Source organism: Hirundo rustica, chromosome 6 (genome assembly GCF_015227805.2).
Source record: "Hirundo rustica isolate bHirRus1 chromosome 6, bHirRus1.pri.v3, whole genome shotgun sequence".
NCBI lineage: Eukaryota > Metazoa > Chordata > Aves > Passeriformes > Hirundinidae > Hirundo > Hirundo rustica.
Window position 1 is genome coordinate 59458588 of NC_053455.1, and position 26967 is coordinate 59485554.

Below are 26967 nucleotides of genomic sequence, written 5' to 3' on the forward strand. Positions count from 1 at the left end.
CAAATTGGTACGGTGACTTTTGCAGAGTTTTTCTTGCCCCCTCCTGATGTCAGGTCATTTAACAGTTTAATCACCAAGCCACTCATGTCAACAGCTGTTTGTTCCCTCTTTTATTTGATGGTGAACTTCTTTCCTGCAAACAGTAGCAGGCTTTGGATTGAGAGCTTAAATTTATACAGCTCTATCTGCATCCTTTTCAAAGGCAAAGGATGAAGTTATTCTGAGCATTGACTTAGCTACATCTGTTTACTGATTTCTATAGCTTGTAAAATTGTATGGCATTTACACGTGTTCATTTGAGATTTGACTAAATTTTTAAGATGGCAAGCTGATAATGAGATTTTTCATCTTTTCTTTCAACTTTTTGTAATTGCCTGGTATCAAATAGTTGTGCATATTTCCTACTCCAGCTGAAATATCTTCTCTGTATTTAGTTGTCCTTTTCACTGAATTGCTCCAAATTCATGCTGATCTTTCCCACTTATAAGCTTTCTATTGAAGGTTTTCAGAGCTTTGTTTCTGTTGGATGTAAACTCAGTCACTGCAAGAAACCATGTGTGAAAAGAGAAACGTAAATTAAAGGGGTTTTTAAAAATGTATTTTGGGCTACAAATGTCCAGAAAAACATGTTTGCCAGACACAGCATTCTGTATTTCTTTTGCAAAGAAAGTAAAACAGGGATAGCTGTATAAACAAATACCAAGAAACATTTTGATGTGGTCAGGCTTTGAGGAGTTGATAAGAAGATACAGCTATCTAGAATACATCCAAGGGTGCAAGGCTTAGCAGCCCTGCTAACTTTTAGAGACTAAAACTGGAGAACAAACAAGCAAGTGTAAGAAATGTAAATGTAAAGAGTGTGTCTTTAACTAAAGCAGAATGAGCATAGTATTTTGTTTTTTTTGTTTTTTTTTTAGGGGGCATCAAAGTAGGGTAGAAAGCAAGTTATAAAAAGTGGATCAGAAAGTCTTAGCCAAAGAGGAAACAAATGTCAGAGTGAACAAGCAGCACTTTGACTTCAATGTGCTGGTTGAGCAGCTTTTCTTGGGGTTCTCTGAACCACAGTTTAAAAAAGGATAATTGCTTTTACTCAAAATTGCAACTGCATGGCTTTGCAAGAGGACTAATCCCAGGAAGAGATTGTTACTTTGGTGGCTATTTTAAACAAGAAATCAGCAGCTTCCCCTCAAAGAACGATGCAAAACTGCGTTGTACCCTAGCCAGGCTTCTGAGGGAATCCAGAAGTCATAAGATTTGATCAACAAGTGGATTTTGAACAGCATGTAGGCAGCCAGAAAATTTACAAGGCTTTTGTGAAGAGTAAAGATGACACCTAATCCACTGTAAAGTGATGTGATTTACTCAGAAACAGCGGAAGCATTTCCAGGGAAAAGGAATGCTGACAGTCATTTTTCTTAACTGAAACAATCCCCAGTGAATGCAACCAATGCTGTCAGTCAAGAGAGCATGATGAAGCAATACTGAATAGTTTTCTTCCTTCTCCTGGTAAAAGCTATGCAGCTTGTTCTAGGGAAAACAGAAATTCCCTTCACAGTCATGTCCAGTGCTGTGTGGAGGAATGGAGCATGATTTTTGTCTATGCTCTGTTTACATTCCTTATGGTTCACTGCTCAGGGGTTCTGAGTGCATGCCTGTGTGTGAATCCCATGCAGGGTGAATGAAGCAGCTGTAGAAGCTGAGCTGCTGCCAGCAGTTCTCGTCCTTCTGACAAAAGCCCAGATGTTCTAAAGAACATCTGGAGGATAGAAGGTAAAAAGCGGAGGGGTTTTCAGGCTTGCATGTTTGATCTCTCATACAAAAGTAGAATAGGTGTTTCCACTCTGTTCCAACCCCACTGAAGGGAGAAAGAGGGAACATGAACTTGCTGCCATCCTGCAGGAGTACTGGGGCATCTGTTAACTTTGGTATCTCCCTGTACAACAACCAGGCAGAGCAGGGTACTGTGGCACTCTGAGATGCAGCTGTTTATAAATCATACTGGCAATTTCTTCTCTTGCAAAACTTCACTACAGTGGCAGCATCAGAATATGGAGCGCCTGGATTCTGGGTCAATTAATATGCTTAACACTTAGTTAAATTCTCTCAGTTCCAGGAACCTCATATCTCATCAGAGTCACTGGATTCTCACGTTTTCTTTATGTCTAAATAATATTTGAGTTGTTTTGGTTTTGTCCTGGATTTTTTTTTTTTTTTTTCCTGTTATGGGGTAGTAGATGAATGAAAGGTCTGAATCTGATGAAGATTCTGTGTTTTAAATGAAGCAAACATATCTCAAAAAGCAGAATCACTTGCTCTGGTGATTATAACACAGAACCTATGAGTGTTTAATTGCCTTGTGGCAGTGTGACTTGATTCATCTTGTATTATACATTTCCTAGTAAAGGCATGTCGCTTTCATTCTGTGACAGTTCAGCATATCACAAGGTGACATTGATTTTTACATAAATATATATATTTATAGGTGTAGGTTAGGGTATCTACTTATGAGATCTTTTAGTGTTAAATTTCTTTGTATAAGACTGCTGTTAAGCTTAACATTTCCTTTAAAAGAACAGATAAGAGTTTACTTTTTTAAATTCAGTGAATAAAGCCATGAAAAATAGGAAATATTGCTTATAATTAAAACAAACAAAAATCCCTAATTTTTTTAGCATTTTTGAACAAAATACTTATGTCTTTTAGAACCAGGATATTAATCTTGAGGAGGATCTTAGGAAGAGAATGTACAGAAAAATAGGTCACTGGCTTTTCATTAATAAACACCCACCAGGAAAATATGATCAGGCTGAAGTACAGGAACAAATGTACAAAGGAGGTTTTAAGCTCTAGATTTGAGGTGAAAAAGACACAATCTAATTCAGAGGGGAGGATGAAAAGGGGGGTGTGGAAGGAGCAGGTAGAGAAAATGGAACTTTAGAGTCTCAATGTTGATAATGGTATGTCTTTCCAACAAATCTTAAAACTGTATTTTAGGCAGTTGTGGTGGCATGGCAGAAATGCAGTGTGCTTTAAGGGCTGTCAGGCAGAAATTCCCACTGCAGTGCATCCTGTTAAACATTGGTGAAGAAGGAACCGCCAACAGCCTCTTCTATGTGAAGCTGCAAAAATGTAAAAGAAATGACTCTATTAATGCAAGCTTTTGCAAAGGTTCAAGGCAGACAAACACTTAGCTGTGTGCATATGGTGATACTGACTATGCATAATCAATTTCAGTTGTTTTATGAAACTGCAAATGGGTACTCAGTGGAAATGTGTTATTTGAGACTTTTTAAAAAATGAAAAATTGGATACTTCCAAGGAGGCAAGCAAACATTATGGTTGCAGTCCCAAATTCAATCCCTTTCCTGCAGAACATCAAGTAGCTGCTTTAAAATTTTCTAAAAATATTCTTACATATATAGTGTATATATAACAAATTTTGCCCCCCTTGTTTTTGGAAACAGTTGAAGCATGCTGTCTGAAAAACAACATTTTAAAGCCAGTCACTTTAGCCCAAATGATCACACTTGTGTCATATATCAAATATGTCAAACTACAAAGGTGCAGCGTTACAAATTGACAGAGAACTTCATCTACAGATGTTCCTACTGATAGGCTTTTTTTTTTTCTCTTCTTAAATGCTCTACCTTAAAATTTTCTGAGGGAAAGTGCAAAGACACCAACTATCCAATGAACCCTGCAACAGTCATCCAGTCAACAGAAATGTATGTTAAAGCTTTTCTCTAAACTTCTACTGGGAAATGTGGAATAAGTTTTCTATCCATATTTTGGGAAACTTTAGAATAAATGGCAGTGTAAAGTTGTGGCATTGAAAGCAAATATTAACTAAAATCAGTCTCTGATCAGGATTTATACTTCCCTTTACTTTTTTTTTTTGCTGTAGGAATGGAAGTCACCGATAGGATCTTCCCACATTGCTTCCTCAGAAGTTTATTACCGTGTGGTAAATGTACCCTTCATCCTGTGGATGCTGAATGTGAGAGATCAGGCAGCAGCAGCACATTCACCCTGCAAATAATTCTCAAAATCTCAGGCTGTTAATTGAGTCTGCACACATTTTGGATCAGTATGGGTAAGGGATATGCTGGTATCAAGTTTCACATGAAATTAGCCATTTTTAAATGATTAATTCAGCAAGGGAATGTCATCTTAAATCCTTTAAAAATGTCTGTCTTCTATACTTTTCCTGTAAATCTTAAGTATCTTCTTTCAATATTTCAATTTCTCTTGCACTAGGCTGGAATATGGCAGGAAATCCAAATTCAGTATGAATTCTGAATTCAGGAAGAAGTCTAACATTTACTAGATTATCAGAATGTGCTGTTATGTCTGTACAGTCATGTGAAAGGAGAAGCCTGTAATCCTTTGGAATTCACCTAATTCTTTATTTCTGTCTAATTTCCCATAACCCAGGTGAGTTGCACCTTAGTCAGAGTAATTACTAACCTCTTCAGCTTTCCCTAAAGATCCCCAGAAAAGTAATTTTAGAACTTCATCCCTCCTCTTTTTCTGGAATTCCTGCTATTGTAGATCACATTTTAACCCCTCACCCCCAAAATCAAAACAGAAAATGAGCTCTGATGAGAGAAGCTCTCTATAGATCATTTTTTACCAAATGGCAATGACTGTGTCAAATCTTCTGCAAGATTTTCTTTGATTTCCTTTTTTTTCCTTTCCCCTCCCACTCCAAAAAAATCAAAAACTATTAGTGTTTTTCTTTTATTTTTCAGTTGTATCATCTTCCCAAAAGGATTTTCCCTAGAGCACAGGGCAATCACATAACAATGGTATTTAATGTATTGCTTGTAGGCGTTCTGTTGCTGTTAACAGAAATTAAAGGTCAGCCTCAGAAAACAGTTAATTAGACTAAGTGAAATGCATCCATGACCTTGGAAGACTTTATGTGTATGAAAAAAATATTTGATATATTTAGCTTCTTGGCAGACTAGATTTGAAGGGCATGGAAACAGAGTAACTTCCTTGCCCACAAAGGTTTAAATTTCTGATACTGTTTTACTTTCTCATAAGTTATTATAAACATCCTAATTTGGTGCTTTATTGGAACTCCATTTTTAAAACCACTTTTTTAAAGGGAGGAGGGAACAAAAAAAACCCCCAAGACATGAATATGGGAAAAGAAAATATAATGAGTGCTGTAAATGTTTTGGGTAACATTTGTCCAGAGAGATTTTTACATTGAAATTGTTTGTCAGTTTGGATCATTTTATTGATCATCTGGCAATGAAAGCTGGAAAACAGATTGACATTTTGTTTCTTGGCCCCTGCCTGTTTCTCATATAGAGATTATTAGCTGGCTATTTTGGGACTGAGAAAAATGTTAGCTCTTTATAAATAAAAGACTCGTTGTGGCTCGATGAGGAGGGGTTTTGCAGGCACTTTGTCCTTGTCCCTAAAATCTCAAATCTTTCCGTGTGACATGGGCTGGTTTGCAGGATCATCTGTACATCAGTCATGACATCAAAGCAAACTTGATTTCCATTGTTGTCCATGAGATGTTTTCTTTAAGATGACTGGGCTCTAGGAAACCTCTCCTTACCTCCTTCTGCATGCTCTGCAATTGCATATTCTTTTAATTTAGCATTTCTGATTCATATGAAGAGCTTCTCTTTTGCTGGAGAAAACTGGAAGCAAATTCCCTGCCTTTCAGAAGACTCATCTAGATAAGTTGCTGCATAAACATTATTAATTGTTACATTTTGCATAAATGATCTATAGCTGCCTGGCAAAGTGATATTGAATAATTCCACCCTTTTGAACCAGCACACATCTTAGGGTTGTGTTTAGGGTTTAATACTCAGCAGAATGAGTCCCAGATGGGAAAATTTTATTGCATGTTTTTGTCTTGGAATTTTTTGTTGTTGTTGTTTCATATATTAACTTAGGAGAATTGTTCCAATTTGGGGTTTTTACCTCCAGTCTGGATGATGCTGGCAGATAAGAATTGCGTGCATAAATAAGATTTGTATAATGGGTGCTGTCAGATGAGAGAAGGTGACTTCAGTTTTGTGTGCGCTATGATGGTAGCAACATACAAGCCAGAAAAGCCATTGGAAACACAAATCTGGTGCAGGACTAAATATATAAATTTGGAAAAAATGTTCTGTGCAAGAAAACAAAGGCACACAGCAAAAATTTGGCATAAACTTTAACTCAGTTCACTAGTTTTTCCATACAGTTGAGAAATAAGATGATGAGACTGGTTCAGTTAACGAAATTGTCGATGCACATTGTTATTTGTGGGGTGGACCTGAGATGGACACCTTTGAGATACTTTTAAAATGGAACTTGTGTCCTAGAACTCCAGTTTTAAGTGCAAATGTTATCACTTCTGCTGCAAATTTTTAGCCTGCCTGATGAATAATCTTTGTACTTTAGTCACAGGATAAAAAATAGAGCATGTAATCGTGACTTGCCATTATGGATGGCTGTTACATATGCACAGGAAGGATAAGAACATTTTAGTATCTTTTAGTCCTGAAGCCTAAAATCTTAAAAAATATCAATAATAATAATAATGTAAATCTTAAAAACTATGAGAATTCTCAGAAGCTTAAATGAAGATACCTACAACTATTTCTACACAGATATGCTGTTTTGAGTTAAAGTTCTTATCTCCCAGACTGCCCAATTAAAGCCAAAACTAAAAAAAATACAAAGACTGTGGCAAGATCATTTTTCTGACACATCTTGTGCTTGAAGATGGTTGTGCTCCAAAAATGAAGTCCTGGTATGGATCTCACCTCTACTTCAGGCTGAGAGGCAGAACTCTCCATTGCTTCAGTATGACAAGGATTTTAGTGCTTGTGTTTAGTGCTGGTTTTCACCTCCTCAAAGGCACAAGTTAAAATCTTAGAGCTTGAGGAGCCCAACCCAGCAAACTTAACACTGCTGTGTTAAATTTGCTACTCCTGCACTGCTGATTTTGTAGGAAACAGAGCTGTGGAAATCTGGGAGATGGGAAGGTGGGATGGGGGCATGCACATCCCATAACCACCAAGGCATGTGGAACTGGAGAGAACTGCATCTAGCTGCTCTGAAACACTTCAGAATACTTCTAAAAAAATAATTTCATGCTCTCCCAGGGGTACACAATACTGGAATACTGGCAACATAAATACTTTGTGTTATGGGGGAGTGGCCAAGCCATCTGTATTAGAGCATTTTTTAAAAAAACAGCTATTACCAGATCTTTAGAAAACAAAGCAAACAAATGACTTTTTTATGTGGTACATGTTACTATGCCTTCTTTATAGAATTTTAACAATCTAGTTGAAATAATTAAATTTTAGCTGCTAATATTTCCTCATTCAATTTATATTTTAGCTGGCAGTTTTCACCTCTGTTTGGCCTGAAATCATTTGCACTAAACAAATCTCTGGGAAAAGCTGTAGAATAGAATATACAAAGGACTTTTGGGAGCAGAAGGTTGATGGAAGCTTTGTTTTCCTTCTCTTTTGAGTACCTCTAGGATCTTTCTGCATCCCCTAAATCCTACCTAGACCGCAGGGGTCATGTTTGTGGTGCAAGTGGAAGGGCCAAACAAAACAAAACTGAAACTCTGCCCCTCTAGGTTTTCCCCATAGTAGGGGCAGTAGCTTAAATCTGCTTTACAAGCACTGGTTTCACTAACTCTCTGGGAACTTGAAAATATAGTGAGGCCTCAATTAATTTAACAAATTTGGGCTAAATTTGGCCAACAGTAATTGTGGGATGCTAGGCCAACGAACAAGAAACTTCAGCAAAAAGTTTTATTTCCCAGAGGACAGTAATGCTGAAAGACAGTAAACAACTTGTTCTTGCCCAAACTGGGTACAAAGCAGTCGTTGTGCTGAAAGGGATGAAAGCAGATTTAACAGAAACATCTGTGATAGACAAATGAAGCATTGGACATGTGTGGCCTAGAAATTCTGAGATAATAAAACTGAAAAATGATGAGTTATGGATGCTAGTAAAAATTCTGTAGCTGCAGATAACTAGATGGATGACTGAAACCATGCTGAGTCACAGGAGGTTGTTTTAGAACCTGAGTTTGTGGGCAATGAAGTAGTAATTCAAAAAGATGAAAGGGGTGCGTGTTAAAATGCCTTGTCAGAGTCAGTGATGGTGTCAAGGACTGTAAGTGGACAAAGGACGTCAATACCTGAAAAGGTGTTGGAAAAACCTAGCTGCTCCCTTTATGTGGGGAACAAGCTTAAGCACAGATGTTAGTGAAGTTTTTCAGAGCCTTTTTTCACCATGTTGATTTTTGGAACTAAGCATGTCTGAAGTGTAGAATAATAGACTTTCTATTGCCAGCTGAAACATGATGTGGCACAAAGCAGGTGCTCAGCTTCTTATTTTCTGTTCTATGTTGCCATCACCTCATCTTTGCCCACTTTTCCTACAAGCCAGGCACCAGTCCCCTATCATGCTTTCAAAGTCGGATCATCAAATCCTTACTTTCCTTTGTCTGATTTGTTTCTGCCTTACTGCTCTTGTCAGCCACTGTCAGAAGGCAGTAAATTTACTATCGTTTGCTGCTTTCTCTTAAAACAGTCCTAATACATCCCCTCAAAACTTACTATCCAATAATTTTACATGTAATCTGCTGCCTGTTTGGGGTTTCTTTTGTTTTGTTTGTTTGTTTTTCATTACCACCTTCTTTTCTCTTGTCTTTACTTCAGTTGTGAAAGGATTTTTGGACAGGGTTTGGCTTTCTTAGATTTAATAACTTCCCAGCACCTGGCATTAGAGAACTCTTAGTTAGGATTTGTGGATGTAATTGTATTAATCATAAGTAGATATGCTGAAGTAACATTTCTGTCAGTTTGAGAGCTGAGGGCTCTGATTCACATGCGATTGCTCTGTAGGTACCTGAATGTACTGTGGTAAAGGTTTTGGGGTTTCTTTTCCCTCCTCCAGCCTCATTTGTAGCTACAGCCTCTCATGGGATGCAAGCAAATTCTGTGGACTTCATTGGGAATTATTCCTACTCTGCAAGTGGAGAGCAGAGCCCATGACTGGACCGAAGCCAGTGTTCTTTAAAAGTTCACATGCCTTCTATTTGCTCTCTAATTTATAGACTCCCTCTGACCAAACAAAGGGAGGGGGAGAAGAATGAAAAATAGTAGCATCTGTGTCAGTAAAAAATTCTAAGGGTTAACATAACATGATGTAAACTGTTTCATCTGTTCTTCCTACTTGCCCATTTTAATCAGAAATGAGTAAGTAGAGCTTATATGCGCTGAACTTGAAGAATGCTAATGTGATGTCTGCATCATGTTGTACCCAGAGTACTTATGCCAGAATAGGAGATCCTTTAATTCTCTTAAGTCTCTGAGGTAAGAAAAGCTTTTTGAAGAGTTACTTGAAATTTAAAACTCTCATTCTAATGTTAGGCAGCCTGTTGGATCTCAGAGTTAAAAATTGCTTCAGCTTTAGTTACTAGAGCCAGATGTAACATTGACCTTAAATGGTAAAAGCTCCCAAGAGTGAAAGAGAGGCTGGCCCGAGGGGAAAGAGAGGAATAACTGAAGTTTTAGGTAAGTCGTCTCTATAACCAGGAATAAGCTCTTTTTCAGCCGTGGAACAGAACGGAACCCTTTCTCCTCCTTAAAGGTACAGTACCTTGTTCTTGTGATACCGAGGAGCTGGTTCTTTACCTCTTCTCCCCCAGCCTCTTCAAATTCTACCTCTCTGTCAGATTTTAGCTGCTTAAAAACTGGGTGTAGTCAATGCAACCTCGTTCTGCTTACAGAGCTTTTGGGACTATACAAGAATGCAAAATAAAAAGCTGTGTTAATTATACTGAGACTTGATTAATAAAGGTATGTAGTCAGTAATTCAAGGCAACCTGATCCACAGACACTGTCATCTGTATTGTGCTAACCATGACAGAGTCTTAGGTGCAGTCCATGTTAGAGAGAAACAGATAAGTCACAGATTGCTCTTTTTCTTTCTTTTTTTTTTAATTTGTATGGCTTTCCTTCCCTCCTGCTTTTAACAGTGGATTGGTGGATTATCTACTTATCTGGAGCTGATCTTTTAAAGATGCATTTCCAGAGCCACTACTTCTATTGTGTTTGAATTTAATCCTGTTAGATGTAAATTGATACCACTAAGTTGTGTTAAATTGGAATGCTGTACATAGAAAGATATCTTCAAGTGTTAAAATGTGTTTCCCTTAGTACAGAAAAAATATCATTATTTGCTTTTCCTGATATTTTGGTTTTTGGTTTTATCTGTGCTATTTGATAGGTACCCTGCCCCCTAAAGTGCAATTAATTTGCTTGACAAGTTAAAACACATTTTTGTCTTACTAATGTGTATGTTAAGGTGGTCTTTTGCTCCAGACAGCAGAATGTAAACAGCATGAGAGAATGAGGTCAGTGCAAGGAAGTGATAGCTGAAATTGAGGACTTAGGTTTCTGTTACTAACTCATATTACTAACAACTTGTGTTAGTGAGTTGATTTTTCAAATCTGCATAGTGTGGCTTCACCTGGTGAAAAATTCTCTGCAATCAGTAGTAAAATTCCATCTCTGCAGAGTGAGTAGAGCATAGCTTTTAGTTTCTACTATACAGAGATGGGGTGAATTTAGAGTTCGGAGTGTAGACAGTGTTCCTGTGTGTGCTGACAGTTACCTCATTTATATTTGATATGGTAGGTGTTGTGTGCACTTCAGTGAAAGTTTCCTTCATCCAGCCTCAAGAGACTGTGATAGATGAATCCTACTTGTTAAAGCATTTCAGATCTTGCTGTGAAACTTGTAATAGTTCTCCTTTTATTTTTCTCTGGACTATATTTAGTGAACAGCTTAGTACTCTTAGGTTAAGCTTCTAAACACAACCTTTATGTTTTAAATCAACAATTTTGCTGCACTTGGACCTTAATAATCTAATGATAGAACTCACAGAAATCTAAGTTTATTAGAACAGTGGAAATTAAGAATCAGTCCAGTATATGAAATCCTGGATACTGAAGGTCCTCGCATGTATAATGTTCTTGTATTTCTGGCCTCCAAAGACCCTCGTTCTGATTTGTTGGTCTTGTGTGTGTTACTTTGCTTGTGATGTTTTTTGCAAACTTGTGCAAGGATGTGTAAGTTTAGATGGTGTTCTAGGAGGTGTTTAAGTTTCCATAACTTATTTTTAACTATGTGTAAAGGTTGGGAGAACTAATCCGTGTCTAACTCTTCCAAGTCTGAACCAAGTATATATTTCTAATATATGAGATAGCCTTTCAACAACTATTGTTCTTATTTCACAAAATTCTTTTTAATTTTGTAACTTAGAATATATAACAAACTACCTATGTGTAAATTTATCTTCAGTACAGGTACTACGATGACAGAAGTGTAGCTTAATACAAGTACAAGAAGTACGAGTTGCTTATTTGTGCATGGTGAATATTGTGTTAACATCAGCACTGAGAAGTTCCTAGGATTTTCATTGTATTTAACTTTTAGAAATCCATCTGCTTTACGTTCTTCTGGGTTAAGTTCTAAATTGTCTGTGAGCATGAAACCTGTATACCTCCCTACCTCCTATATTTCTGTGTCAAGGTCTGTTTTAATAACTATAGTCCTGTTTATCTGGCACTAACACGCTGGAAATTAGGAATCTACCTAATTCTATGGCTGGAATTATCTACCAGCCAGATTCATAACTGTGTTGTTTAGCCCCAGCCTCTTCTATCCTCCTTTCAATCCGCTTCCTGAAAGCTTTTAAGGGTAATTTGGTGTCAAATAACTTCAAAAAAGTTATTTAGGACAGAGCAAGTGAGGTATAGGAGGTTGGACCTGGGAGAGACAGATGTGAAAGCCTTTCCTTTCATGGGTTGTATGTGTATGTTCCTCACATGGAGTTCTCCTTCCTCCTCTGTTTGCTGTTCTTCGAGAAGTGTGTAAGTCCAGGAAAAAGAAGGATAAAATGACTTATGAGTCAAGGGGAAAGAAAATCCTTGCTGTTTCAAGGTTTGTGGGCTATTTAAAGATCTGAGGGATTTGTGGGCAGAGATACATCTTTCTGCTGTCCTAACTTGCAGCCTTCCTGTAAACTAAGCAGAAGAATTTCCTTGTGATGTGCTCTCTGTCTGTGATTCCTTTGAAAAATGGGTCAAAGAGATGTTTTGGATCTCAGTGTCACTGACAGAAAGGAAATCTGAGTGGGTGATGGATCTCTGTAAGGTTCTAAACCAGTGACTCAAGACATGAATTACTGCTTATGTACATGTGGAGAGCTAAGACCGTGACTGTTATGGTAGTGCTTTGAAATCATAATTCACTTGCCTCCCTGGAAAGTAGGTCCCAAGGATTCTGAAAAGGAGAGAGGGATTTGTTGTTTAGAGCAAGTGGACAGGTTTGGCTGGAGAGCTTTGGCTCTAATAACATCCCTGGATTTAATTCTCTGATCTAAGTAGGTAGATGTTATGTATTTGCTTTATATATCTGTTCCTTTACGTTAATTTCAGTGTGTCTATCGTTAATTTCACCATCTCAAAAACCAATTTGAGAATTAAACTTTATTTAAGAATTGCCAGATTTATTAAATATCTAAAAAATTGAAACAACAAAACCAACAACAATGACCACACGCTCACCTCCATTTCATAGCTGGAATCAAGAACACCTTCCCATGTGCTAGAACTTTCACCTATCCTTAAAACGTGCAAAACACCAAATCTTTAGGTATCACAGGTAGTCAGGGACTGTAGATTGTACACATCTGTGGAGATCTTAGGCAAGTAAAGCCTGTAGAATATGATCTTTCCTTATGCTAGCAGGGGTTGCTGGGAGAGGGGAGGATGAGAGGAGCAGGGAGGGAAGCATGCAAACCTGCCAGCTAACATATGTCAAGTGAGTATGTAAACCTGGATGTCTTTTCCCCAACTAAAGCATATTCTGTCGTGTTTTGTCATGATGCACGTACATATTTCAAAGACACAAAGTCGCTGTCCACTAATTTATGTGTAAATATGCCTGGTAATTCTCCAAAGAGAGCTGTGATCTCATGGCTATAAAATACAGCCCACTGGATTAGTTACTGGGATTTCTGCAAAGGGATTGAAAAGTTGATATAACAAACAGTGGTGATGGGGAAAGCTTCTTCTGTAGGAACTGCGCACTGTTTTCTTACCCACTGTCATGTTTTGCATCCTGAAAATGAATGCATGATAGAAATTCTGGGCTGCTGGGGCAAGTGCAGTAATTGCTTTGGGGTGGAGACTTGCCTTCTGAGTAAAATTATTGTCCTTTATATATTTCTGCAGAATGTTTTGTAAGGCTGAAGTTATATGTGGGGAATTTGGCTCTGAGCCTTTGCTTTTGAAATCGTCAGCAAAGTTTCCATTGACTTCACTGTTGCCAGAGGAGGCACTTAGTAAACACCACAAAGGTAAAGACTCTGTCGATCAGGACAATCTGAGGAGAAGAAGCAGATCTATCTTCACTCATCTTATTTTGGACTTATTTGTTAGTATAAATTCACAGAATCTGTAAAATGATGGCTTTTTCTGAAATTCTGGACAAGAAAAATATTCTATTTAATTTTTAAATGTTCTCCCAGTTTCTCCAGTCTCTTTTAGAAGGTAGTAGAATATAGTAACATCTCATACATCAATTAATGTTTCCTGTAGAAACTTCCAAACTTGTGCTGAACTGTGCTGTAGCTGCTGAATAGAAATATTAAAAATAAAGCATCTAGCCATAAGTTGAAGGAGAGCTTGTGGAGGGGAAGGGAAATTGACTATGTATGAAAATTCTTTCCCAGTTTCAGCTGCTGAATTTCCCATGTTTTTCTTTATAAATAGCAAATGGAAGGTGCTGACCTCTGGGCTCATGAAAATAGAGGCCAACACGACTGGGGCTGAGTTGCAGTGGAGGGTGGAGTTTGTCCCAGAAGGAGGTGCTAAGTCAATCTGATGTTCTGCACATCACCTGAGACTGGAAAAGTCTTGGAAGCAAACCTATGTATTGTGCTTTGTTCCCTTATGCCAGTAAAGTGCTGCCCATCCGAGCTTCCCTGAGGGCTGTTGCAGTTAAGAAATTATTTCCATTCTTTGATAGATAAAGTTATCAGCATTGCTCTAAAAGCTGGTTTTAGTAAATGCAGTAGTCAGTGGAGCAGACTGTCAAAATCCAAACAGATTTATCAGAATTTTTTCAAGTATCTTAGGAACCTGAAGCAAGATTAAGAAGGCTTGAAAACTACTCAATGCATTAAGTTAAAGTATCTGTAAGGGACAGGGAAAAAGAATTTGTGGGATGTATTCTAAAAATTCACTTATCTTCATGTTGAGTTTTTGGGATCTGTTTGAAATCTCTTCTGCATTAAACACAGCATTAAAATGTCCCTTCCAAAACTCATCTATTATGTGCTAATGGAATAGAGTCACTGGAGTATTAACAACCTTGTACCCTTATAAGAAGCTCTTGATATCTCCTGTTGGATTAAATTATTATTATTTTTTTTTTTTGCATGGCTTTGACATTTTCACAGATTTTAACAGATTTTAAGTGCTTTTCTTAGTATAAACGGCAGACATCAACCATTTCACTCTCTACAAAACTGATATATAATTGTAACAGAAGGGTGAATAGTACCTAAAGATCCCCATGGAAATCTGTCCTGTTGCTGTTTGGTATTTCCCTGTCTAGTAATGTGTTCAGAAATTACATTAAATACCAAGTGGTGATTTTTATTGATCACTTCAGAACTGATGTTAGAATTAAGGACCCAGAAGAAAAATACTGCACACAAGAAGAGTAGGCTGGGCTACATGGGGAAGAGCGTGGCCAGGCTTCAGAGAGGTGATCCTGCCTCTCTACTCAGCCACACCTGGAGGGAATGAGGAGTCTGGAGCATCTCTCTAATGGGGAGAGGCTGCAGGAGCTGGGCCTGGTTAGTGGAGAGGAGGCTGAGAGGGGATCTCATTAATGCTTATAAATATCTCAATGGTGGGGTAAGAGGATGGTGCCAGACACTTTTCACTGGTGCCCAGGGACAGGATGAGGAGCAATGGCCATAAACTAAAATACAGGAAGTTCCATCTCAATGTGAGAAACGACTTTTTTACATTGAGGGTGTCAGAGCACTGGGCCAGGCTGTCCAAGGAGATGGTGGAGTCTCTCTGGATACATTCAAAACCCACCTGAATGCGTTCCTGTGTCACTGCTCCAGGTGACTCTGCTTTGGCAGGCAGGTTGGACTGGATGATCTGCAGAGGTCCCTCCCAGCCCTCATTATTCTGTGATCCTTATTATGAAAATGATGAGTTGTATTTCCTTAAACCCTCTAGCAAGTCAAACTGTCTTCTCGTAAATTGCTGTTGCTGTTTGGGTTGTGTGGATCTTTGCCCATGTGCATGACCTATGGGTCTGTCTCAGTGGACTTTGATCGCTCCTGAGAATCTGGCTCCACTTAAAATGAAGACTATTTCCCTTTTTCTGTTGCTTAACATGCAAAGATCTGAGTTGATGGACATTTTTCCTTGTACAGCTTTTTAAAAAATGGGCACAGATCCACCAAGCTTTTCACCTAATTTTATTCTTAGGTAGTAGCTGGTGATATGTTTTCTCAGAACAAAATCTCTTAAACTCACGACAAAAACATTGCAGCTCACAATGTATCTTACACTCATCTGTCAGCTTATATGATTCAGAAATTGTGAAGCTGGGAGGTTTTTTCTTCCTTTTGAAGGTGGGTACTGTACAATCGTCCTGTGTACTTATCTTCTGAGCATCTGCTTGGAAAATAAAACAACGTGCCATTTTGACATCCAAGAAAGGGCTATAAAAAGTCTGTTGCTATGTTTAAATGCCTACACTCAGTTGCTATAGCAATAAAAATATCAAAGATGATGTACGAATTGCCACAGTGCATTACCAGCCCTTTCCTGGACGGGGAGATTGTGGCACTGAGAATGTGGCAGAGGTGCTCAGTGTGTTGGAGAGCGGAGTTGTCCCACAGTTCCAGGTGTCCTGTGGTGTCACCTGAGAGCAAAATGTGTCCCAACTGTGTGAATCCCAAACTGGATGGGTCAAAAGGGACAGTTGGGTCCCTCCTGAATTCAGTTGCTTCTTCATGACTTGTATGTTGAATATTTGGACCAAGTTCCCATTTCTCTACAAGGCAAGTTGCTGAAAATGTTGACCTTTCTCTAAATTCCTGCAGTCCCATGATAGCAAGTGTGAAAATTGGCTTACAGACTGCATCAGCCCGTGTAGATTTTTCTCCCTGTAACATCCCAGTGGTCAGAGTAAAATATTCCTGAGGTAGTTATGGGAACCCTGTTATCCAAAAGAAAAGAAATTAAATAGTAGCTTATGGAATCTTTAGCATCTCTCTGGGGCTCAAATCCTTGAACGTTCAGTTGCTTCTCGAAGAGGGCAGGAAATTCAACTTCCTTCATGAAACATAGCAAGCAGAGGAAGGCATGTTATTTTGGCAACTGTAAGTTTGGTTATGGAACTGAATTTTTTCCTCAGATGTTTCTATGCTTCGTTCTCTTGTCTCCTGAGGAGTGTTAGAGGAAAGACTTAGAGAAACTGAAGCCTTGTTTGAAAGCAAAATAACTGGTTCTCTTTATTCCAGATAGCCTGAGGAATCCTCAAGGTTGAAATGAGATTGGCTCAAACTGCAGAAGAGTGTGCAGGTCAATTTGCATGTGGTAATCCACAATAGTCACGTAATTGTTTCAAGTATTTTCTTTATCGTACTCTTAGAAGTCCGGTTGAGAGGTCTGATATCAAGAATGTATCAGTGGTAGAAATACATACCTTTAATTTTTGTTTCTGTTGTTAATTACTGATTAATGCTCTTTTTCAAGGCTGTTATAAACATGTAGATGAAGTGATTCTTAGAGGCAACTATGACTCAGTAGTTTGAAGGCCCACTTAAATCCTGCAGTACCTCTAAGTACATTCGGGCTTTTTTATATTTCTAAGAAGACTGGATAAACTACTGCCATGTACCTGGGTCACAGTTTTTCTCAAAATAAGGCTTGCAATGTTACATACACAGTTGCACTCCTCTAATTCCTAATTTGTGTTTGCAATTTCAGTACAGTATTTTTCTATAATGAATCTTGAGCATCTTTGGTATTTAATTGTAATGTTTCAATGTTGGTTTTAAATGTTGAAAAATGTGACAATTTGTAGCTTTACAGCTGCACAAACTCCAGTGAGTGTGGAAGCATGTGTCTTTCTTAACCTCTGTGGGAATTCTTTGTTTACTTTCCTTCTCAACTGTTCCACATGGAGTACTGGACAATTACCTGGGTTTATCCTTAAATGAGAATGTCAGCAGCAAGGATTGTGGGTTCGGTTTATTGGTTGTTGCTTGGTTTTGGGGTTGTTTATTTTACAGGTCTAATAGGGGAGTCCAAATGTTAGAGCCATAAATATTTATTGATACTTGTTTTTAAAGTCCAGTGTAATTAAAATTCCAAAGGTTATCCTTTTATGTCAAGCTGGGGAGCTGCTTCTGTGGCTGCACTTCTTGTGCCTGTAAAACCCGCGCTTCATTTACAATATTCTAACTTTTACTGTTGAGAATATGTGGTCACATGAATAATCTAATTGGGGAAGGGGAGAAGACAACAGAGGAGATGTGTGGAACTTAAAAACTGCAGCTTCTATTTTTCATGATGCTGTCAAATACTTGAAACAAGAAAATCTGATTTCCTTCAGAACTGTGTCTATAGCACCCTCACCACAGTTGTTACCACATCAGTTTAGTCTGTATTTCTGAGCTATTCTGTGTAGTCTGTTTCAGATGCTGTACATCTGAACTTGCATCTGCCATGGAAATAGACTTCCTGATATCTGCTAGTTCCTGCATCAGCTTAGCTTGAAACTCATCTCCAGCTTATGGGAGTGCAGGAGGAAGAGGGAGACCTGAGCACACATTAGCTTCATAAGCTTTTTTCTAGAGAAAAAGTGTTACATGGCTATTGTTTAGAGACACATTTCTCTTCATTTGTTGTCCACTAGCCTTCTTTAAATGTTAGCTATGCATTTATTCTTTCCAAAATCTATTTTTGGTATTGTTTTCCTTGGAATAAAAATCATGCTGTTATTCTGGTTGTCAGCCAACTATCTTTCCCCCTTCTTCCCTGCCCTCCCTTGATTCCCTCCCAGTACCCTTTGAACTTGTTGAATTTGGCAGGAGGGGATTGCAAAAGTATTACACTCCTACAAGTGCAAATCACTGCTGTGGTAAGAGAGGAGAGACCCAGCTTAGTGCTGCTAAGAGGAGAGGCTCCACTATGAGCTGAAATTATCACTGATTCTGTTTGATCTGCCAGCTGGCAACCTGGCATGTGTGAAGCTTAAAACCAGGCACAGCAAATGCTGTTTCTTGGCTCTCCAGACTGGTAGGAGATGAGGAGACATGTAAGCTTGCTATGAGGGAGATAAGACACAAAATCATCAAAATAAAATACCCAAAGGACAGGTTTTGATCATTCTGCTGCTTAGAAACAACCCATATTTTAATATTGGGAGACAAAGGTTACGAAATGGTCTGTTTGTGCACTGCTGTCTTTATTTTGGAAAAAAATCATAAATGTCTGTGAAACAGATCATGAAAGCTACAGGCTGATAAATCCTGTGATTTCACACCAAGTTCTAATAGTTGGTGGCAGTCCATATGTTTGTCTGCTTTCCAGAGCACTGTTAGTTTGTAACACACGCCCTCCTCTATTTTGCAGATTTTTTCCATCGAGGCCGCAATGCCTAAAAGGAAAAGATCTGAGGTTTCTGCAGTCTTTGGGAACAGGCTATGGACTCTGCTCAGCCTGCTCTTTAGGCATGTCAGGTTCATGGGAATGTTGTTAGTGGACAGGTTCTTCCCATGGCAAGTAAATGTCAGCCATCCGGGTAGAGGCAGCCATTCTAATTAGACTTTCCTTATGCAACAGATGTTTTGAAGCTCAGCCAGGGAGAATAAAGCAATACCCAGAGACAGCAGCCCTTATCTGCTTTCTGGTCATTTAAAGAAGGCAGCTGGGGCTCAGGAATCTGTTCCCTGAAAAATTTCCTTGCATCTGAAGTGGTTTCTCCACCAATGATGTCCTCTTGTGCATGTTCAAGGTCACTAGGCAAGCTCTAAGGCTGCTGAAACTCCAGGAGTTCTACGTCATGAACGCTGCTCACTTGGACTCATACTTTAGGTGCCCTGTCATAGGTTTAGGGGTTTGTTTGGTTTTTTAATAGAAAGCAAAATAGTGGTCTCTTGCTCTGAAGTTTTTTCAGAGTATGCAGATATTTGGTTTATGCATGAGGAGTATTTTTGTTCTTTTTTTAAATTAACATTGGGAAAACCAGCAACACTAAACGGATGCTCTCAAAATGAGATATAGTGATCCTGTTAAAGAACTCCCTTTCTGTCTTCCTTCAGCTCACTTCAGAAGTTTCTAGAGATCCTTTTAGTTGAAGTAAGCTTCAGTAAAAAATGGCAGAATGAAATTTCAATTGCTCTTAAGCAAACTGACTGCACACTTTGTTTCAGTTACTCCCTGGTTTGTTACTCTGCAATTATTTGAAAGAAATTAACCTGTGGTTACATCCTGTTTTCTTTCTTTGCCTGATCATCTGTTTGGAAGGAGATGTTCATTTTGCTTGGACAAACAAAAAAATCCCACTCTTTTCTATCTAGTATTAAATTTGTTTCTTTGTTCAAAATAGGAAGCTCCTGCTTCAGGTGAAGAAGCATTCCAGCCATCAGCCTGCTGAATATTCATTATCCTTTCCTCACCTGTGCTGCAAGGTACCATGCTGACCATGAGAATTCCAGGCCTTAAACTTCTCTGATAGGTAATAAGCTTTCTGCTTGCATTTTAAATTTTACTTATGTTATTTGAAACAGTTAGGCTAGATTCTCATTTGTAGGCCTCATCCAGTGCAGTGAGTAAGGAGCCCTGTACACAGGAGACTTGCACAGGTCAGTTATTATTCTGACCATTTTTAATATATTAAATATTTTTTTCCTTGATTAACAAACGTTGCCCGTTTGCTAGGTTTTAAATGAAATCCTGCTTTAGAAACAATTTTAATTAAACTGTTCAGTAAAAATGATGGATGGGATCATAGATGAGAAGAAATGAAACCCTAAAAAAAGTTTCTAGAAGATAAAAATCACTGTTGGGTTGCCTGACTAATATCCAAAAGGCTGTATCATTTTCCATGCCTATCAAACATTATTCCATTAATTGAATGCTTCACCTAAGTGGATGTTCCTAAGACTCAGGATGTAACTGTGCATTCTTGGTGACTGGAAGTGCAATGTGCTTCGGGTACGTGACAAAAGTGGGATTTAGCTCAGCAGTGCGAGAAATGAGGCAGCTGCTTTTAGATAACACAAGGAGTTTTATCATTTAGCCCTAACCTGAAGCAGGATTTATTCCACAGCACCAACATCTGATAAACAGCTCAGGTGAAGAAGCAAGACCTGTGGCCAGGTCTTAAGTGCTTTGGGAAGTGAATATTTCTTCTTCACAGTAGAAATCTTTGCTCTATTGGTAAGTGTTTATTGGAAAGTGCTGAAGAATTACCTTCACGGTATTTGGAATGTTCTGAGGTTCTTAAAATGAAAAAAAAAACCAAAAACCCAACATTTTCCCCAAAATATTTGTGGGATATACTGAAAGATGTGTTGTTATACAGTGAAAAACCAGATCCCTTGAAGAGGTCAGAACTGAAGTGTTGTATCCCTCACTTTCTTAAGCACATGGTTCCATTATTTTCTGCATTTATGCTATGAAATAATGATTTTAATGGGTGAAATTTAATGTTCTAGCCAGTTAATAAGATGAAATAAAGTACCAGTGCAAAGTATATTCAGCATGTTTTCAATATTCAGGCCTTCCTCAGGAATATTAACCCATCACAGTAAGGGCTGCAGCTGGGCAGCTTTGTGAGAGTAAACAAGTAACTGTTGCCTGTCTTTGCAGAGTAACCTGACTAGAAAAGTTGTGTGACTTACTAATGCCTGACTTTTGGGTTGCTGTAGTTAAAGAAATGCAGATGAAGACAGAATGAACCAAATGAGTGAACTAAATAAAATTCCATTGCTCCACCCTGCTTCAAAAAAGTGAAAAAAATTAATTTTTTAATGCCAAAAGCATTGATACGGCGTAATTGCTAACTCTGTAGTTGGATATTCATGAAGCTCTGCAGTATGTTCACTTAAGGTATTGATTGTAATTCAAACAAGCTGTGTGATTCAAGTTTGCTTTTTGCTTCACCTCCATTCAGAAGCACTCTTAACACTTATTTAGAATAGAAGTGGATTTTTTTGGTGTATGATAGAAAAGTGTGGTGCCATTCACACAGGCTGGCAAATAAATTGTTATGGAAAGTACTGTAGTTGCCCTGTTTTTTTTATCTTCTAGATTCCATTGTTTCTTCAGAATTTCTGATTTAACTGGATAATAAGAATATTAGGAAAAAATCATAGCTGGCTCTGACTTTAAATTTAAATATTTCCTTTAACAAAAACACATAAATGGCATGTTCAGTTAGTAACTTTATCTCCTTTGTCCTGTAAAAGTATAATTTTTTTTTGTCTTCAACAAGGTTAAAACCATAACACTTGGAGCGAACACTTAGGAAATGAATTTGTAAGTTATCTTTAAGTGCCATGGAAATTCAAATAAACGTTGTTCTAACTATGAAACATTAACAACAACAAAGTCTGTATTGGAAAAAATATTTACATGCCTTAGAAACATGTTCAACACAATTTGACATCTTATTTGCATGGATCAAACAGTATCATTGGTATCAATTTATATTTAGATAAATTGAAATATTTTTTGCATGGGTTTGCACATTATATATTTTGTTTGTTAAGTTAGCTTGGCAATTGTTACTTGTTTGTAGTCAGTTATTGGGTATAAAGAAAAAATGAAGGGAAGATGTGAAAAAAGATGAGTGGAACATATGTCAAATGTTTCTACAAAACCTAGAAACTCTAGCTCTAAGTTCTAGCTTTCTTATTTCTCTTATTTCTTTTGATCTGTGAGGAAAAATACTGGGAAGATGATTTCCTAATTACTGCAGCCTAGGATTTGGATAGAAGAGAAGATTAATAAAGAGAATTAAGATTTTTATTCTTAAGAATTTAATTTCTTAGCCAATATAATTAAGAATTAAGAGAAGGATATAAGCTGTCTCTCTTTAGCTTATTATTCCTTCCACTGCCCCAAGCAAATTTTTTGGAAGATGGTCTGAAGTAAGTCACTTCAGGAAAGGCCACTTTATAAAAAAATGTTAATTTTAACCCAACAAAGTTTTGTCTCCCTGGGCTTCCCTGTTTTCATTTGAGAAGCGAAAGTTTCCTTCAGAATGCAATTCAGAGAGCCTGAATTAAATTCCTGATTCTAGGACAGACACTTAAGTTGATTCAAAAACAAACAAAAAACCCAAACCAAACAGAAAACTTAGGGGACAAATGACCTTAGGCTAAAGTGAGTCCTCATGAAAGATTCCCTTTATGGATATTCTCATGCCTCTCAATCTGGTGAAGGCAGGTGGCATTGATATAGCATTGATGATTAACATAATTAAATGGGTCTAGGCTCTTCTTTTTCTCTTGATCCTTCCCCACAGAGAACATCAACTTTAGTGTTACTGGTTTTGGTAGGAACACTTGAAAGAGATCTTAGATCAGCATTTAGCAACTGCATCCAGCCGTATCTGAACTGCTGAATCTTTGAATGAAAACAGCAATTTCAGTTGACAGGTAAAAGCAGATATCTGTGTTGTCTGTGAGACAACAATTGCTTCCTCAGCCTATCAAGTTTGATTTCTTTATATCAACTCTAATAACTATAACAGGGCTAATGCAAAGGTGGAGTTCAGTTCAGTTTGACTGAATTGATAAAGAGACACAAGCAAACCAGATCAAGTTTCATAATGGTTATCAAATCACAATGCCTAAGGCAAAACTGAGCTCGAGAGCTTCAAGGGGAAGGGAGGTGCTGAGGTGAAAATTTGGCTTTTGGGTGTTGAAAGAACTGTTTGTCATGTTCTTCCACTTACTTGTACTTGCAGCATTTGATATTAGGATGCTTTCCCTGCTTAGTCCTGTCCTGCAAACTGTACAATGGGGTGATGAGGTATGACCTGCTAAGGTTAAAGACTTAATTGCAGCAAAACAGCACAGGGAAAACTTGCAGGTTTAGAGGCAAACAAAGTGTACAGTTTCTGTTCAAAGCAGAGAGTGGAAGCTTGGACTGGAAGTTTGTCTCTTTTTGTAGTGAGCGGAGGCTTTGATTGTGCTTTGTGGAAAATAAAGTAGGCTTCTTACAAAATTTGCTAGACAAGAATTAAATGTGGTTTGTTTTGATCTCGTGCATCTATGATGGAGAATCTAGCCTTAGTGAAAGAAAATTTAGAATTATATATATATCTCTTTGTTGTTAAAGCAACCTTATTGTGGAATTTCTGTTATAGATTGAGTTTACTAGGTACACAAGGGAAATAATACTTACAGTGTGAAATAACTTTTAGAGTTGTGAAGTCATGTGGCCTTTTTCAAGTTTTTAATATCTCAGGGGGAAGGCCATCCATTGTATCTTAGACCAGTCTTATATTTTTGGTTTTTACACTTCTTTGCCTACTAAAACCTGATGTTTATACTGGCTGAACTAATAAGAAATATTAGAAGAAGAGAAGAGGTATTTCAAGTCTCTATCCCAGAAAATGGATTTATTCCTACTGGTGTATATTCTGTAAGAGAAAAACCAGTGGGAGTGCAAGAGCATCTTAAGACATTTCCCCAATTTCTACCATTGATTTGAGCTGACATTATCCTCATGTTTTTTTCTGACTCAGCCACATGTGAAGCTTTTGGACCAGGAGTGTAGGCAGCACTGTACAGGTGAATGTTTGTGACAGGGAGAGGTGTCAAAATAAACAAACATTCACTGGAACAACTGCCCAGGGATGTGGTAGTGCCCCTTGCTGGAGGTTTTCAAGATATGGTTAGAGAGGATGCTCGATAATGTCATCCAGGCTCCCTTTCCCACAAAGGGTTGGACAGGTCAGTCTTTCAAGGTCCCTTCCAACCTGAGCTGTTCTGGGATTCAGTGGTAATAAGTAGGAAAGAAGATGGAGAACAGCAATAATACTTTGTAATCGAGATCTGTGTAAACCTTCACGCCAGTCTCAGCTTCTTGATTTTCTGGAAATTTCTATGTTGATTTGCACCTGTGTCTTCTATTAAAAGGCATTGAAGGCAAATGGGCTTTTCTTCACAGAGCTATAAAACTGGGAATGTTCTTTAGTGTGTGTAAGACTGCAAAGTTCGGAATGTGCTGGTTTGCTGTCATTTCTCCTGTGAATTTCAGTTCTTTCTCTGTGATGCATCTTAAAGAACTGAAAACACTTTCAGTGACCTGCCATGTAAATAGCCTTTTAAAAACATCTGAAGATTGCTCATCTGCAGGAATCTAAAACGTGACAAAGCAGGGAGATGCCAGACATTCTTCAGACTGAGATATGTTTACTTCTTCATGGAAGCTGCCTAGGAATCCAGCACAGTCTCATCCTGGATCTTAGTCCTGGCTGTGGTCTTAGCATGTACTCTTTGTATTACTGAGAAAAATGTAAGAAAAAATCCTTTCCTTCCGTTGCTTTCTTCTGCCTGCTGTTCTGTCCATCCATTTCTTCAGCACTGCCAATTACTCATGATGGACAAAAAGGCACTTTTCCTTTGTTTACTTCCTCTCAATCGGTTTCTTTCAGAAACTGAAGCTGCTTCCACCAGTGCAAATAAGAACTGCATATCCAGGTCTTGCAAATCATTCATCTGCTCAAACATAAGGATCATGTTCATGCTCCAAAAGCCAAACCCTTCTTTAATGCTCATTGTTTTCAACCATCTGCAGCTCAGGCCTTTCCAGGTCCAGAATTACTGCTCTACCTCTCCTCTAAAGGCATCTGATCTCTGTTTGAACTGACTTATGTGCTCCAATTATTTTTCAACATCTTGTGGTAACAAATTCATTTATTTAATTGTCCACTGTTGTGAAGGAACTTCTTTGCTACTCAAACAACTGCCTAGTAAGTGCTTTTGGCATCCTTATCCATAAGTACTGTGAGGAATTGAGAGCAAATAATTAATAGGCCACCCTCTTCAGTCTGTTCATCCCTTTCTAACCTGTTTCTATCCAAAAGTGTATTTCCTTTTTGCATGGAAACCATTTGCAATTACTGACCGGTCTTTCTTCTATGAACTATTTGCTTTTATGTTGTTAGGGGTTTGTTGTTCTTTTTAGTGGTGTGTGTGCTTGTTTTGTTTTGGCTTTTGGGGTTTTTTGAGATGTGACTAGAAATATTTTAAAGATTTGATCTCATATTCTATGCTGTTTCCAGCTCGTTCCTATTAATTCTTTACATTTTTGCCTTTTCCCTGCTGCTGAATGCTGCTTTCAGAGAACTATTCAAAATTACTCTGATCTCTTTCCTGGCTTGTAAAACGTAATGGGCTTTTAGTTAACTAAGTGCATTTTATATATTTTTTTTCTCATGTCCATTGCTTTGCCTTTTTCACCTGACATTTTATTATTCAGGTGCTCAGTATTACATAAACTACCTTGGGTGTTTTTAGCTCTGATTTTCCCATCTCCTCTGTAATCACCTGTACCAGACCCACTTTTCCAGATTCTTCAGGACTATGTCGAACACCTCGGTATCCATGGAAGTGTAATGTCTGCAGCACACAGAACCACTTCTGTCCTTTATTTTCTCCTTTCAGTTACAGGAGGTGTTTCTCTTCTGTCCTGTGGGAGCTGTTTTCTTAAGATGCTTCATAGAAAATTTTGTCAAAACCTCTCCTTGAAAAATACATGTTGCCTGTATTAAAATGCTTGTTGATTTCTGTAAAGGAATTTAATGCAATAGCAAAGTTTAGACCGCTGGACAGTCCTGCATTAATCTATCATTCTTGTATCTGGATCTGTTTTGAAATAAAGTATTACATTGATTTCTTATCTAGGACAGTTCTTATCTAAAAGTTAGGAACTAGGATGAAAGTCTTAAGTGATAATAAAATTAGAAAGCAAGCAGTCCTCAAATCAGAAGTTTGTTTTGTTTGGGCAGAATAACAAAGCAGCTCAAGGTCAACATCCAAATATTGAAGGAGGTGTTTGGAAAGAATGAGCATCCTTCATTGTGTGCCTTTATCTCAGTCTCTTTAAAGCTTTTTATTTGCCTTCCATTACCTCAGGTAGATAATGCACCTTTTTGTCTTGGTATTTGCCAGAATGTTGTCCGGGGTCACTCTAAACCCCCAAAACTTTGATTAACAATAAAACTTTTGAAGCATTGGTATTTCAGCATTTCTTCTATTAAAGATTAGTCTTATCTATATAGATTTTTGGTATTGTTAAAATTACAATGAGTTTCTATATCTTCTTTTAAGAGATTTTTGTAACCATGTTAATGGTTACATGTAAAAGGTTTTGTAATTTTTTATTTCATAATATATTAGAATCACTGAATCTTTTTCCTTCCATAATTCTCTACAACAGTTTTAAACTTAACATAATGGGTTCCATTACTTTAATGCAAGCTTCTTGACTTTATTTGACATAAAGAATGAAAAGAAAGTTAAGGTGATAAATCTTAATGTATATGACTACGTAGTTATTGTATGCAAGTTGTTGATAAGTAGACAAATACAGCATGCTGTTTTGACTCATCATATATAAAGTTATAAAATTAGCATAATTGGATACACGTCACAGTTTCTTAGTAGAGTGTCGATAAGAACAATACTGAGTTCTAGCATGGCTTACAAAGTGCAGTGAAACAGGCCTAAGAAAGGTGAATTCAGGTCAATTTAGCTCAGGACCAAGATATGATTGCTGCTCCTTTCCCACTTTGTCTCCTTGCTCCTCTCCCAGAAGATTTCAAACTGTCAGCAGTTGCAATGGAA

At 37.9% G+C, this 26967-nt stretch overlaps 1 protein-coding gene across 11 annotated transcripts in view; it reads left to right on the forward strand.

The window, feature by feature from the left end:
- Positions 1-26967, forward strand: part of IRAG1 (inositol 1,4,5-triphosphate receptor associated 1) — a 94930-nt gene that overhangs the window by 26784 nt on the left and 41179 nt on the right. For 4 of the 11 annotated variants that reach the window (XM_040066321.1, XM_058420978.1, XM_058420977.1 and 1 more), the window contains exons 6-7: positions 3905-4093; positions 19710-19838. The exons of 1 other annotated variant lie outside the window; for it this stretch is intronic. The gene's annotated coding sequence lies outside the window, so the exon portion shown is untranslated. Of the gene's footprint in view, positions 1-3904; positions 4094-9496; positions 9640-19709; positions 19839-20418; positions 20543-26967 lie in introns of those variants that run through there. 6 more of the 11 variants (XM_058420974.1, XM_058420973.1, XM_040066333.1 and 3 more) reach the window with 6 other exon arrangements.